This window comes from Salvelinus alpinus, chromosome 28, assembly GCF_045679555.1.
Source record: "Salvelinus alpinus chromosome 28, SLU_Salpinus.1, whole genome shotgun sequence".
Lineage (NCBI taxonomy): Eukaryota > Metazoa > Chordata > Actinopteri > Salmoniformes > Salmonidae > Salvelinus > Salvelinus alpinus.
Window position 1 is genome coordinate 2764637 of NC_092113.1, and position 13489 is coordinate 2778125.

At 44.8% G+C, this 13489-nt stretch overlaps 21 non-coding genes across 21 annotated transcripts; 11 read left to right on the plus strand and 10 right to left on the minus strand.

Annotated features, from left to right (window-relative positions):
• The first annotated feature begins 570 nt into the window (after positions 1-570).
• On the plus strand, positions 571-642 carry trnag-ucc (transfer RNA glycine (anticodon UCC)). The gene has a single exon. It is a non-coding gene; the product is annotated as a tRNA-Gly (tRNA).
• A 286-nt stretch (positions 643-928) lies between these two features.
• trnap-agg (transfer RNA proline (anticodon AGG)) lies at positions 929-1000 on the minus strand. The gene has a single exon. It is a non-coding gene; the product is annotated as a tRNA-Pro (tRNA).
• Positions 1001-1762: 762 nt separating this feature from the next.
• trnag-ucc (transfer RNA glycine (anticodon UCC)) lies at positions 1763-1834 on the plus strand. Its single transcript has one exon. It is a non-coding gene; the product is annotated as a tRNA-Gly (tRNA).
• A 285-nt stretch (positions 1835-2119) lies between these two features.
• trnat-agu (transfer RNA threonine (anticodon AGU)) lies at positions 2120-2192 on the minus strand. The gene has a single exon. It is a non-coding gene; the product is annotated as a tRNA-Thr (tRNA).
• A 761-nt stretch (positions 2193-2953) lies between these two features.
• On the plus strand, positions 2954-3025 carry trnag-ucc (transfer RNA glycine (anticodon UCC)). The gene has a single exon. It is a non-coding gene; the product is annotated as a tRNA-Gly (tRNA).
• Positions 3026-3311: 286 nt separating this feature from the next.
• On the minus strand, positions 3312-3383 carry trnat-agu (transfer RNA threonine (anticodon AGU)). Its single transcript has one exon. It is a non-coding gene; the product is annotated as a tRNA-Thr (tRNA).
• A 761-nt stretch (positions 3384-4144) lies between these two features.
• Positions 4145-4216, plus strand: trnag-ucc (transfer RNA glycine (anticodon UCC)). The gene has a single exon. It is a non-coding gene; the product is annotated as a tRNA-Gly (tRNA).
• Positions 4217-4502: 286 nt separating this feature from the next.
• On the minus strand, positions 4503-4574 carry trnap-agg (transfer RNA proline (anticodon AGG)). Its single transcript has one exon. It is a non-coding gene; the product is annotated as a tRNA-Pro (tRNA).
• A 762-nt stretch (positions 4575-5336) lies between these two features.
• Positions 5337-5408, plus strand: trnag-ucc (transfer RNA glycine (anticodon UCC)). The gene has a single exon. It is a non-coding gene; the product is annotated as a tRNA-Gly (tRNA).
• A 286-nt stretch (positions 5409-5694) lies between these two features.
• trnap-agg (transfer RNA proline (anticodon AGG)) lies at positions 5695-5766 on the minus strand. The gene has a single exon. It is a non-coding gene; the product is annotated as a tRNA-Pro (tRNA).
• Positions 5767-6527: 761 nt separating this feature from the next.
• trnag-ucc (transfer RNA glycine (anticodon UCC)) lies at positions 6528-6599 on the plus strand. The gene has a single exon. It is a non-coding gene; the product is annotated as a tRNA-Gly (tRNA).
• Positions 6600-7719: 1120 nt separating this feature from the next.
• trnag-ucc (transfer RNA glycine (anticodon UCC)) lies at positions 7720-7791 on the plus strand. Its single transcript has one exon. It is a non-coding gene; the product is annotated as a tRNA-Gly (tRNA).
• A 286-nt stretch (positions 7792-8077) lies between these two features.
• Positions 8078-8149, minus strand: trnap-agg (transfer RNA proline (anticodon AGG)). The gene has a single exon. It is a non-coding gene; the product is annotated as a tRNA-Pro (tRNA).
• Positions 8150-8910: 761 nt separating this feature from the next.
• On the plus strand, positions 8911-8982 carry trnag-ucc (transfer RNA glycine (anticodon UCC)). Its single transcript has one exon. It is a non-coding gene; the product is annotated as a tRNA-Gly (tRNA).
• A 285-nt stretch (positions 8983-9267) lies between these two features.
• On the minus strand, positions 9268-9340 carry trnat-agu (transfer RNA threonine (anticodon AGU)). Its single transcript has one exon. It is a non-coding gene; the product is annotated as a tRNA-Thr (tRNA).
• Positions 9341-10101: 761 nt separating this feature from the next.
• On the plus strand, positions 10102-10173 carry trnag-ucc (transfer RNA glycine (anticodon UCC)). Its single transcript has one exon. It is a non-coding gene; the product is annotated as a tRNA-Gly (tRNA).
• Positions 10174-10459: 286 nt separating this feature from the next.
• trnap-agg (transfer RNA proline (anticodon AGG)) lies at positions 10460-10531 on the minus strand. The gene has a single exon. It is a non-coding gene; the product is annotated as a tRNA-Pro (tRNA).
• A 762-nt stretch (positions 10532-11293) lies between these two features.
• On the plus strand, positions 11294-11365 carry trnag-ucc (transfer RNA glycine (anticodon UCC)). Its single transcript has one exon. It is a non-coding gene; the product is annotated as a tRNA-Gly (tRNA).
• Positions 11366-11651: 286 nt separating this feature from the next.
• trnap-agg (transfer RNA proline (anticodon AGG)) lies at positions 11652-11723 on the minus strand. Its single transcript has one exon. It is a non-coding gene; the product is annotated as a tRNA-Pro (tRNA).
• A 762-nt stretch (positions 11724-12485) lies between these two features.
• trnag-ucc (transfer RNA glycine (anticodon UCC)) lies at positions 12486-12557 on the plus strand. The gene has a single exon. It is a non-coding gene; the product is annotated as a tRNA-Gly (tRNA).
• A 286-nt stretch (positions 12558-12843) lies between these two features.
• Positions 12844-12915, minus strand: trnap-agg (transfer RNA proline (anticodon AGG)). Its single transcript has one exon. It is a non-coding gene; the product is annotated as a tRNA-Pro (tRNA).
• Positions 12916-13489: the final 574 nt, after the last annotated feature.

Consider the following 13489-nt stretch of genomic DNA (forward strand, 5'->3'; position numbering starts at 1 on the left):
GCATCGTATCTGTCTAAATTCTCCATAACTGCTTATGTTACACCTTCGCATCTGCAGTGAAAGATGGTGGACCTAGAGCGGTGTTTGTCAAACCATGAGACATACCTATAATCGGTCTTCTCACAAAAACAGCTGTAGCTTCCGAACCGTTTGACCTACAAATTCGTATGACCACTCTCTGGAAAGGGGAGACCCCCACAAACACAGTGGTATTCTCACTTTTCCTCTACGTCCCCCACAAGTGTCAGGGGACTCGTCTGAAGTCGGAACCGTCTATGTGCCAACTTCTGTTTGTAGAATCCAAAACCTTTGGGCTACAAACTAATGTGATCCCACTTGTCACAATGTTCTCCGCTTTGCCCTACGTTCCCCACAAGTGTCACGGGACTAATCTGGAGGTAACCGGTACCGATTAAAATGATAGATTTTTTAACCAGGGACCTCTCGCAACCTAAGCCATAATCATACACCTATACCAACGATCCGATTGGTCAAAGAATTTTCACTTTCCAGCAAAATTAAGGTCAAGATATGAATCGATGTCTCCATGTTTCTAATGAGCTGCACATAGCATTGGTGGTATAGTGGTGAGCATAGCTGCCTTCCAAGCAGTTGACCCGGGTACGATTCCCGGCCAATGCAGAGCATGTGGAATTCATTTAGTTTAGGGGCTGGATGTCATTTCAAGTTTATGACAGTTGAATCAATATCCTTGTTGGTGGAAGTCAGATTTGCGCCAACATTCTGCAGGTTTTCTAAATGAATAAATGTTGTGCGACATTGAACCATCTAGTGCATATCACAATAGATTTGCAGTCCATCGCCTAAACCATTCAGCCACCTCGTCCACCGCCAAAGAGGTGGCAGTTGGCGCGCTGACCAATGGCCCGAGATCTGCCTGTCTGAGATTGTTAAAGGATCTGCAATAGGGCTCATCCGGGATTTGAACCCGGGACCTCTCACAACCTAAGCGAGAATCATACCCCTAGACCAACGAGCCTTACACCAACGTGTTTTTTTTGTTGCTTTCTGCAGCAATGACAGTGAGGATATCGATTGACGTGTCCACGGTGCTTGGAAAGATAGAACCTCATGTGAGTGTTTGTGCTATACTTGTGAGCGTGAATCAACGTAAATGAATGTAAAAAATACCCATTAAAATCGATTCGTTTTCAACTAGAAACGTTGAGACGCATCGTATCCGTCTAAATTCTCCATAACTGCTTATGTTACACCTTCGCATCTGCAGTGAAAGATGGTGGACCTAGAGCGGTGTTTGTCAAACCATGAGACATACCTATAATCGGTCTTCTCACAAAAACAGCTGTAGCTTCCGAACCGTTTGACCTACAAATTCGTATGACCACTCTCTGGAAAGGGGAGACCCCCACGAACACAGTGGCATTCTCCCTTTTCCTCTACGTCCCCCATAAGTGTCAGGGGACTCGTTTGAAGTCAGAACCGTCTATGTGCCAACTTCTGTTTGTAGAATCCAAAACCTTTGGGCTACAAACTAATGTGATCCCACTTGTCACAATGTTCTCCGCTTTGCCCTACGTTCCCCACAAGTGTCACGGGACTAATCTGGAGGTAACCGGTACCGATTAAAATGATATATTTTTTAACCAGGGACCTCTCGCAACCTAAGCCATAATCATACACCTATACCAATGATCCGATTGGTCAAAGAATTTTCACTTTCCAGCAAAATTAAGGTCAAGATATGAATCGATGTCTCCATGTTTCCAATGAGCTGCACATAGCATTGGTGGTATAGTGGTGAGCATAGCTGCCTTCCAAGCAGTTGACCCGGGTTGGATTCCCGGCCAATGCAGAGCATGTGGAAATCATTTAGTTTAGGGGCTGGATGTCATTTCAAGTGTATGACAGTTGAATCAATATCCTTGTTGGTGGAAGTCAGATTTGCGCCAACATTCTGCAGGTTTTCTAAATGAATAAATGTTGTGCGACATTGAACCATCTAGTGCATATCACAATAGATTTGCAGTCCATCGCCTAAATCATTCAGCCACCTCGTCCACCGCCAAAGAGGTGGCAGTTGGCGCGCTGACCAATGGCCCGAGATCTGCCTGTCTGAGATTGTTAAAGGATCTGCAATAGGTCTCATCCGGGATTTGAACCCGGGACCTCTCACACACTAAGCGAGAATCATACCCCTAGACCAACGAGCCTTACACCAACGTGTTTATTTGTTGCTTTCTGCAGCAATGACAGTGAGGATATCGATTGACGTGTCCACGGTGCTTGGAAAGATAGAACCTCATGTGAGTGTTTGTGCTATACTTGTGAGCGTGAATCAACGTAAATGAATGTAAAAAATACCCATTAAAATCGATTCGTTTTCAACTAGAAACGTTGAGACGCATCGTATCCGTCTAAATTCTCCATAACTGCTTATGTTACACCTTCGCATCTGCAGTGAAAGATGGTGGACCTAGAGCGGTGTTTGTCAAACCATGAGACATACCTATAATCGGTTTTCTCACAAAAACAGCTGTAGCTTCCGAACCGTTTGACCTACAAATTCGTATGACCACTCTCTGGAAAGGGGAGACCCCCACAAACACAGTGGTATTCTCACTTTTCCTCTACGTCCCCCACAAGTGTCAGGGGACTCGTCTGAAGTCGGAACCGTCTATGTGCCAACTTCTGTTTGTAGAATCCAAAACCTTTGGGCTACAAACTAATGTGATCCCACTTGTCACAATGTTCTCCGCTTTGCCCTACGTTCCCCACAAGTGTCACGGGACTAATCTGGAGGTAACCGGTACCGATTAAAATGATAGATTTTTTAACCAGGGACCTCTCGCAACCTAAGCCATAATCATACACCTATACCAACGATCCGATTGGTCAAAGAATTTTCACTTTCCAGCAAAATTAAGGTCAAGATATGAATCGATGTCTCCATGTTTCTAATGAGCTGCACATAGCATTGATGGTATAGTGGTGAGCATAGCTGCCTTCCAAGCAGTTGACCCGGGTTGGATTCCCGGCCAATGCAGAGCATGTGGAATTCATTTAGTTTAGGGGCTGGATGTCATTTCAAGTGTATGACAGTTGAATCAATATCCTTGTTGGTGGAAGTCAGATTTGCGCCAACATTCTGCAGGTTTTCTAAATGAATAAATGTTGTGCGACATTGAACCATCTAGTGCATATCACAATAGATCTGCAGTCCATTGCCTAAACCATTCAGCCACCTCGTCCACCGCCAAAGAGGTGGCAGTTGGCGCACTGACCAATGGCCCGAGATCTGCCTGTCTGAGATTGTTAAAGGATCTGCAATAGGGCTCATCCGGGATTTGAACCCGGGACCTCTCACACACTAAGCGAGAATCATACCCCTAGACCAACGAGCCTTACACCAACGTGTTTATTTGTTGCTTTCTGCAGCAATGACAGTGAGGATATCGATTGACGTGTCCACGGTGCTTGGAAAGATAGAACCTCATGTGAGTGTTTGTGCTATACTTGTGAGCGTGAATCAACGTAAATGAATGTAAAAAATACCCATTAAAATCGATTCGTTTTCAACTAGAAACGTTGAGACGCATCGTATCTGTCTAAATTCTCCATAACTGCTTATGTTACACCTTCGCATCTGCAGTGAAAGATGGTGGACCTAGAGCGGTGTTTGTCAAACCATGAGACATACCTATAATCGGTCTTCTCACAAAAACAGCTGTAGCTTCCGAACCGTTTGACCTACAAATTCGTATGACCACTCTCTGGAAAGGGGAGACCCCCACAAACACAGTGGTATTCTCACTTTTCCTCTACGTCCCCCACAAGTGTCAGGGGACTCGTCTGAAGTCGGAACCGTCTATGTGCCAACTTCTGTTTGTAGAATCCAAAACCTTTGGGCTACAAACTAATGTGATCCCACTTGTCACAATGTTCTCCGCTTTGCCCTACGTTCCCCACAAGTGTCACGGGACTAATCTGGAGGTAACCGGTACCGATTAAAATGATAGATTTTTTAACCAGGGACCTCTCGCAACCTAAGCCATAATCATACACCTATACCAACGATCCGATTGGTCAAAGAATTTTCACTTTCCAGCAAAATTAAGGTCAAGATATGAATCGATGTCTCCATGTTTCTAATGAGCTGCACATAGCATTGGTGGTATAGTGGTGAGCATAGCTGCCTTCCAAGCAGTTGACCCGGGTACGATTCCCGGCCAATGCAGAGCATGTGGAATTCATTTAGTTTAGGGGCTGGATGTCATTTCAAGTTTATGACAGTTGAATCAATATCCTTGTTGGTGGAAGTCAGATTTGCGCCAACATTCTGCAGGTTTTCTAAATGAATAAATGTTGTGCGACATTGAACCATCTAGTGCATATCACAATAGATTTGCAGTCCATCGCCTAAACCATTCAGCCACCTCGTCCACCGCCAAAGAGGTGGCAGTTGGCGCGCTGACCAATGGCCCGAGATCTGCCTGTCTGAGATTGTTAAAGGATCTGCAATAGGGCTCATCCGGGATTTGAACCCGGGACCTCTCACAACCTAAGCGAGAATCATACCCCTAGACCAACGAGCCTTACACCAACGTGTTTTTTTTGTTGCTTTCTGCAGCAATGACAGTGAGGATATCGATTGACGTGTCCACGGTGCTTGGAAAGATAGAACCTCATGTGAGTGTTTGTGCTATACTTGTGAGCGTGAATCAACGTAAATGAATGTAAAAAATACCCATTAAAATCGATTCGTTTTCAACTAGAAACGTTGAGACGCATCGTATCCGTCTAAATTCTCCATAACTGCTTATGTTACACCTTCGCATCTGCAGTGAAAGATGGTGGACCTAGAGCGGTGTTTGTCAAACCATGAGACATACCTATAATCGGTCTTCTCACAAAAACAGCTGTAGCTTCCGAACCGTTTGACCTACAAATTCGTATGACCACTCTCTGGAAAGGGGAGACCCCCACGAACACAGTGGCATTCTCCCTTTTCCTCTACGTCTCCCATAAGTGTCAGGGGACTCGTTTGAAGTCAGAACCGTCTATGTGCCAACTTCTGTTTGTAGAATCCAAAACCTTTGGGCTACAAACTAATGTGATCCCACTTGTCACAATGTTCTCCGCTTTGCCCTACGTTCCCCACAAGTGTCACGGGACTAATCTGGAGGTAACCGGTACCGATTAAAATGATATATTTTTTAACCAGGGACCTCTCGCAACCTAAGCCATAATCATACACCTATACCAATGATCCGATTGGTCAAAGAATTTTCACTTTCCAGCAAAATTAAGGTCAAGATATGAATCGATGTCTCCATGTTTCCAATGAGCTGCACATAGCATTGGTGGTATAGTGGTGAGCATAGCTACCTTCCAAGCAGTTGACCCGGGTTCGATTCCCGGCCAATGCAGAGCATGTGGAATTCATTTAGTTTAGGGGCTGGATGTCATTTCAAGTTTATGACAGTTGAATCAATATCCTTGTTGGTGGAAGTCAGATTTGCGCCAACATTCTGCAGGTTTTCTAAATGAATAAATGTTGTGCGACATTGAACCATCTAGTGCATATCACAATAGATTTGCAGTCCATCGCCTAAACCATTCAGCCACCTCGTCCACCGCCAAAGAGGTGGCAGTTGGCGCACTGACCAATGGCCCGAGATCTGCCTGTCTGAGATTGTTAAAGGATCTGCAATAGGGCTCATCCGGGATTTGAACCCGGGACCTCTCACACCCTAAGAGAGAATCATACCCCTAGACCAACGAGCCTTACACCAACGTGTTTATTTGTTGCTTTCTGCAGCAATGACAGTGAGGATATCGATTGACGTGTCCACGGTGCTTGGAAAGATAGAACCTCATGTGAGTGTTTGTGCTATACTTGTGAGCGTGAATCAACGTAAATGAATGTAAAAAATACCCATTAAAATCGATTCGTTTTCAACTAGAAACGTTGAGACGCATCGTATCTGTCTAAATTCTCCATAACTGCTTATGTTACACCTTCGCATCTGCAGTGAAAGATGGTGGACCTAGAGCGGTGTTTGTCAAACCATGAGACATACCTATAATCGGTCTTCTCACAAAAACAGCTGTAGCTTCCAAACCGTTTGACCTACAAATTCGTATGACCACTCTCTGGAAAGGGGAGACCCCCACAAACACAGTGGTATTCTCACTTTTCCTCTACGTCCCCCACAAGTGTCAGGGGACTCGTCTGAAGTCGGAACCGTCTATGTGCCAACTTCTGTTTGTAGAATCCAAAACCTTTGGGCTACAAACTAATGTGATCCCACTTGTCACAATGTTCTCTGCTTTGCCCTACGTTCCCCACAAGTGTCACGGGACTAATCTGGAGGTAACCGGTACCGATTAAAATGATATATTTTTTAACCAGGGACCTCTCGCAACCTAAGCCATAATCATACACCTATACCAATGATCCGATTGGTCAAAGAATTTTCACTTTCCAGCAAAATTAAGGTCAAGATATGAATCGATGTCTCCATGTTTCTAATGAGCTGCACATAGCATTGGTGGTATAGTGGTGAGCATAGCTGCCTTCCAAGCAGTTGACCCGGGTTGGATTCCCGGCCAATGCAGAGCATGTGGAATTCATTTAGTTTAGGGGCTGGATGTCATTTCAAGTGTATGACAGTTGAATCAATATCCTTGTTGGTGGAAGTCAGATTTGCGCCAACATTCTGCAGGTTTTCTAAATGAATAAATGTTGTGCGACATTGAACCATCTAGTGCATATCACAATAGATTTGCAGTCCATCGCCTAAATCATTCAGCCACCTCGTCCACCGCCAAAGAGGTGGCAGTTGGCGCGCTGACCAATGGCCCGAGATCTGCCTGTCTGAGATTGTTAAAGGATCTGCAATAGGTCTCATCCGGGATTTGAACCCGGGACCTCTCACAACCTAAGCGAGAATCATACCCCTAGACCAACGAGCCTTACACCAACGTGTTTTTTTTGTTGCTTTCTGCAGCAATGACAGTGAGGATATCGATTGACGTGTCCACGGTGCTTGGAAAGATAGAACCTCATGTGAGTGTTTGTGCTATACTTGTGAGCGTGAATCAACGTAAATGAATGTAAAAAATACCCATTAAAATCGATTCGTTTTCAACTAGAAACGTTGAGACGCATCGTATCCGTCTAAATTCTCCATAACTGCTTATGTTACACCTTCGCATCTGCAGTGAAAGATGGTGGACCTAGAGCGGTGTTTGTCAAACCATGAGACATACCTATAATCGGTCTTCTCACAAAAACAGCTGTAGCTTCCGAACCGTTTGACCTACAAATTCGTATGACCACTCTCTGGAAAGGGGAGACCCCCACGAACACAGTGGCATTCTCCCTTTTCCTCTACGTCCCCCATAAGTGTCAGGGGACTCGTTTGAAGTCAGAACCGTCTATGTGCCAACTTCTGTTTGTAGAATCCAAAACCTTTGGGCTACAAACTAATGTGATCCCACTTGTCACAATGTTCTCCGCTTTGCCCTACGTTCCCCACAAGTGTCACGGGACTAATCTGGAGGTAACCGGTACCGATTAAAATGATATATTTTTTAACCAGGGACCTCTCGCAACCTAAGCCATAATCATACACCTATACCAATGATCCGATTGGTCAAAGAATTTTCACTTTCCAGCAAAATTAAGGTCAAGATATGAATCGATGTCTCCATGTTTCCAATGAGCTGCACATAGCATTGGTGGTATAGTGGTGAGCATAGCTACCTTCCAAGCAGTTGACCCGGGTTCGATTCCCGGCCAATGCAGAGCATGTGGAATTCATTTAGTTTAGGGGCTGGATGTCATTTCAAGTTTATGACAGTTGAATCAATATCCTTGTTGGTGGAAGTCAGATTTGCGCCAACATTCTGCAGGTTTTCTAAATGAATAAATGTTGTGCGACATTGAACCATCTAGTGCATATCACAATAGATTTGCAGTCCATCGCCTAAACCATTCAGCCACCTCGTCCACCGCCAAAGAGGTGGCAGTTGGCGCACTGACCAATGGCCCGAGATCTGCCTGTCTGAGATTGTTAAAGGATCTGCAATAGGGCTCATCCGGGATTTGAACCCGGGACCTCTCACACCCTAAGAGAGAATCATACCCCTAGACCAACGAGCCTTACACCAACGTGTTTATTTGTTGCTTTCTGCAGCAATGACAGTGAGGATATCGATTGACGTGTCCACGGTGCTTGGAAAGATAGAACCTCATGTGAGTGTTTGTGCTATACTTGTGAGCGTGAATCAACGTAAATGAATGTAAAAAATACCCATTAAAATCGATTCGTTTTCAACTAGAAACGTTGAGACGCATCGTATCTGTCTAAATTCTCCATAACTGCTTATGTTACACCTTCGCATCTGCAGTGAAAGATGGTGGACCTAGAGCGGTGTTTGTCAAACCATGAGACATACCTATAATCGGTCTTCTCACAAAAACAGCTGTAGCTTCCAAACCGTTTGACCTACAAATTCGTATGACCACTCTCTGGAAAGGGGAGACCCCCACAAACACAGTGGTATTCTCACTTTTCCTCTACGTCCCCCACAAGTGTCAGGGGACTCGTCTGAAGTCGGAACCGTCTATGTGCCAACTTCTGTTTGTAGAATCCAAAACCTTTGGGCTACAAACTAATGTGATCCCACTTGTCACAATGTTCTCTGCTTTGCCCTACGTTCCCCACAAGTGTCACGGGACTAATCTGGAGGTAACCGGTACCGATTAAAATGATATATTTTTTAACCAGGGACCTCTCGCAACCTAAGCCATAATCATACACCTATACCAATGATCCGATTGGTCAAAGAATTTTCACTTTCCAGCAAAATTAAGGTCAAGATATGAATCGATGTCTCCATGTTTCTAATGAGCTGCACATAGCATTGGTGGTATAGTGGTGAGCATAGCTGCCTTCCAAGCAGTTGACCCGGGTTGGATTCCCGGCCAATGCAGAGCATGTGGAATTCATTTAGTTTAGGGGCTGGATGTCATTTCAAGTGTATGACAGTTGAATCAATATCCTTGTTGGTGGAAGTCAGATTTGCGCCAACATTCTGCAGGTTTTCTAAATGAATAAATGTTGTGCGACATTGAACCATCTAGTGCATATCACAATAGATTTGCAGTCCATCGCCTAAATCATTCAGCCACCTCGTCCACCGCCAAAGAGGTGGCAGTTGGCGCGCTGACCAATGGCCCGAGATCTGCCTGTCTGAGATTGTTAAAGGATCTGCAATAGGTCTCATCCGGGATTTGAACCCGGGACCTCTCACACACTAAGCGAGAATCATACCCCTAGACCAACGAGCCTTACACCAACGTGTTTATTTGTTGCTTTCTGCAGCAATGACAGTGAGGATATCGATTGACGTGTCCACGGTGCTTGGAAAGATAGAACCTCATGTGAGTGTTTGTGCTATACTTGTGAGCGTGAATCAACGTAAATGAATGTAAAAAATACCCATTAAAATCGATTCGTTTTCAACTAGAAACGTTGAGACGCATCGTATCTGTCTAAATTCTCCATAACTGCTTATGTTACACCTTCGCATCTGCAGTGAAAGATGGTGGACCTAGAGCGGTGTTTGTCAAACCATGAGACATACCTATAATCGGTCTTCTCACAAAAACAGCTGTAGCTTCCGAACCGTTTGACCTACAAATTCGTATGACCACTCTCTGGAAAGGGGAGACCCCCACAAACACAGTGGTATTCTCACTTTTCCTCTACGTCCCCCACAAGTGTCAGGGGACTCGTCTGAAGTCGGAACCGTCTATGTGCCAACTTCTGTTTGTAGAATCCAAAACCTTTGGGCTACAAACTAATGTGATCCCACTTGTCACAATGTTCTCCGCTTTGCCCTACGTTCCCCACAAGTGTCACGGGACTAATCTGGAGGTAACCGGTACCGATTAAAATGATAGATTTTTTAACCAGGGACCTCTCGCAACCTAAGCCATAATCATACACCTATACCAACGATCCGATTGGTCAAAGAATTTTCACTTTCCAGCAAAATTAAGGTCAAGATATGAATCGATGTCTCCATGTTTCTAATGAGCTGCACATAGCATTGGTGGTATAGTGGTGAGCATAGCTGCCTTCCAAGCAGTTGACCCGGGTACGATTCCCGGCCAATGCAGAGCATGTGGAATTCATTTAGTTTAGGGGCTGGATGTCATTTCAAGTTTATGACAGTTGAATCAATATCCTTGTTGGTGGAAGTCAGATTTGCGCCAACATTCTGCAGGTTTTCTAAATGAATAAATGTTGTGCGACATTGAACCATCTAGTGCATATCACAATAGATTTGCAGTCCATCGCCTAAACCATTCAGCCACCTCGTCCACCGCCAAAGAGGTGGCAGTTGGCGCGCTGACCAATGGCCCGAGATCTGCCTGTCTGAGATTGTTAAAGGATCTGCAATAGGGCTCATCCGGGATTTGAACCCGGGACCTCTCACAACCTAAGCGAGAATCATACCCCTAGACCAACGAGCCTTACACCAACGTGTTTTTTTTGTTGCTTTCTGCAGCAATGACAGTGAGGATATCGATTGACGTGTCCACGGTGCTTGGAAAGATAGAACCTCATGTGAGTGTTTGTGCTATACTTGTGAGCGTGAATCAACGTAAATGAATGTAAAAAATACCCATTAAAATCGATTCGTTTTCAACTAGAAACGTTGAGACGCATCGTATCCGTCTAAATTCTCCATAACTGCTTATGTTACACCTTCGCATCTGCAGTGAAAGATGGTGGACCTAGAGCGGTGTTTGTCAAACCATGAGACATACCTATAATCGGTCTTCTCACAAAAACAGCTGTAGCTTCCGAACCGTTTGACCTACAAATTCGTATGACCACTCTCTGGAAAGGGGAGACCCCCACGAACACAGTGGCATTCTCCCTTTTCCTCTACGTCCCCCATAAGTGTCAGGGGACTCGTTTGAAGTCAGAACCGTCTATGTGCCAACTTCTGTTTGTAGAATCCAAAACCTTTGGGCTACAAACTAATGTGATCCCACTTGTCACAATGTTCTCCGCTTTGCCCTACGTTCCCCACAAGTGTCACGGGACTAATCTGGAGGTAACCGGTACCGATTAAAATGATATATTTTTTAACCAGGGACCTCTCGCAACCTAAGCCATAATCATACACCTATACCAATGATCCGATTGGTCAAAGAATTTTCACTTTCCAGCAAAATTAAGGTCAAGATATGAATCGATGTCTCCATGTTTCCAATGAGCTGCACATAGCATTGGTGGTATAGTGGTGAGCATAGCTACCTTCCAAGCAGTTGACCTGGGTTCGATTCCCGGCCAATGCAGAGCATGTGGAATTCATTTAGTTTAGGGGCTGGATGTCATTTCAAGTTTATGACAGTTGAATCAATATCCTTGTTGGTGGAAGTCAGATTTGCGCCAACATTCTGCAGGTTTTCTAAATGAATAAATGTTGTGCGACATTGAACCATCTAGTGCATATCACAATAGATTTGCAGTCCATCGCCTAAACCATTCAGCCACCTCGTCCACCGCCAAAGAGGTGGCAGTTGGCGCACTGACCAATGGCCCGAGATCTGCCTGTCTGAGATTGTTAAAGGATCTGCAATAGGGCTCATCCGGGATTTGAACCCGGGACCTCTCACACCCTAAGAGAGAATCATACCCCTAGACCAACGAGCCTTACACCAACGTGTTTTTTTTGTTGCTTTCTGCAGCAATGACAGTGAGGATATCAATTGACGTGTCCACGGTGCTTGGAAAGATAGAACCTCATGTGAGTGTTTGTGCTATACTTGTGAGCGTGAATCAACGTAAATGAATGTAAAAAATACCCATTAAAATCGATTCGTTTTCAACTAGAAACGTTGAGACGCATCGTATCTGTCTAAATTCTCCATAACTGCTTATGTTACACCTTCGCATCTGCAGTGAAAGATGGTGGACCTAGAGCGGTGTTTGTCAAACCATGAGACATACCTATAATCGGTCTTCTCACAAAAACAGCTGTAGCTTCCGAACCGTTTAACCTACAAATTCGTATGACCACTCTCTGGAAAGGGGAGACCCCCACGAACACAGTGGCATTCTTCCTTTTCCTCTACGTCCCCCATAAGTGTCAGGGGACTCGTTTGAAGTCGGAACCGTCTATGTGCCAACTTCTGTTTGTAGAATCCAAAACCTTTGGGCTACAAACTAATGTGATCCCACTTGTCACAATGTTCTCCGCTTTGCCCTACGTTCCCCACAAGTGTCACGGGACTAATCTGGAGGTAACCGGTACCGATTAAAATGATATATTTTTTAACCAGGGACCTCTCGCAACCTAAGCCATAATCATACACCTATACCAACGATCCGATTGGTCAAAGAATTTTCACTTTCCAGCAAAATTAAGGTCAAGATATGAATCGATGTCTCCATGTTTCTAATGCGCTGCACATAGCATTGGTGGTATAGTGGTGAGCATAGCTGCCTTCCAAGCAGTTGACCAGGGGTCGATTCCCGGCTAATGCAGAGCATGAGGAATTCATTAATTTTAGGGGCTGGATTTCATTTCAAGTGTATGACAGTTGAATCAATATCCTTGTTGGTGGAAGTCAGATTTGCGCCAACATTCTGCAGGTTTTCTAAATGAATAAATGTTGTGCGACATTGAACCATCTAGTGCATATCACAATAGATTTGCAGTCCATCGCCTAAACCATTCAGCCACCTCGTCCACCGCCAAAGAGGTGGCAGTTGGCGCACTGACCAATGGCCAGAGATCTGCCTGTCTGAGATTGTTAAAGGATCTGCAATAGGGCTCATCCGGGATTTGAACCCGGGACCTCTCACACCCTAAGCGAGAATCATACCCCTAGACCAACGAGCCTTACACCAACGTGTTTTTTTTGTTGCTTTCTGCAGCAATGACAGTGAGGATATCAATTGACGTGTCCACGGTGCTTGGAAAGATAGAACCTCATGTGAGTGTTTGTGCTATACTTGTGAGCGTGAATCAACGTAAATGAATGTAAAAAATACCCATTAAAATCGATTCGTTTTCAACTAGAAACGTTGAGACGCATCGTATCTGTCTAAATTCTCCATAACTGCTTATGTTACACCTTCGCATCTGCAGTGAAAGATGGTGGACCTAGAGCGGTGTTTGTCAAACCATGAGACATACCTATAATCGGTCTTCTCACAAAAACAGCTGTAGCTTCCGAACCGTTTGACCTACAAATTCGTATGACCACTCTCTGGAAAGGGGAGACCCCCACAAACACAGTGGTATTCTCCCTTTTCCTCTACGTCCCCCACAAGTGTCAGGGGACTCGTCTGAAGTCGGAACCGTCTATGTGCCAACTTCTGTTTGTAGAATCCAAAACCTTTGGGCTACAAACTAATGTGATCCCACTTGTCACAATGTTCTCCGCTTTGCCCTACGTTCCCCACAAGTGTCA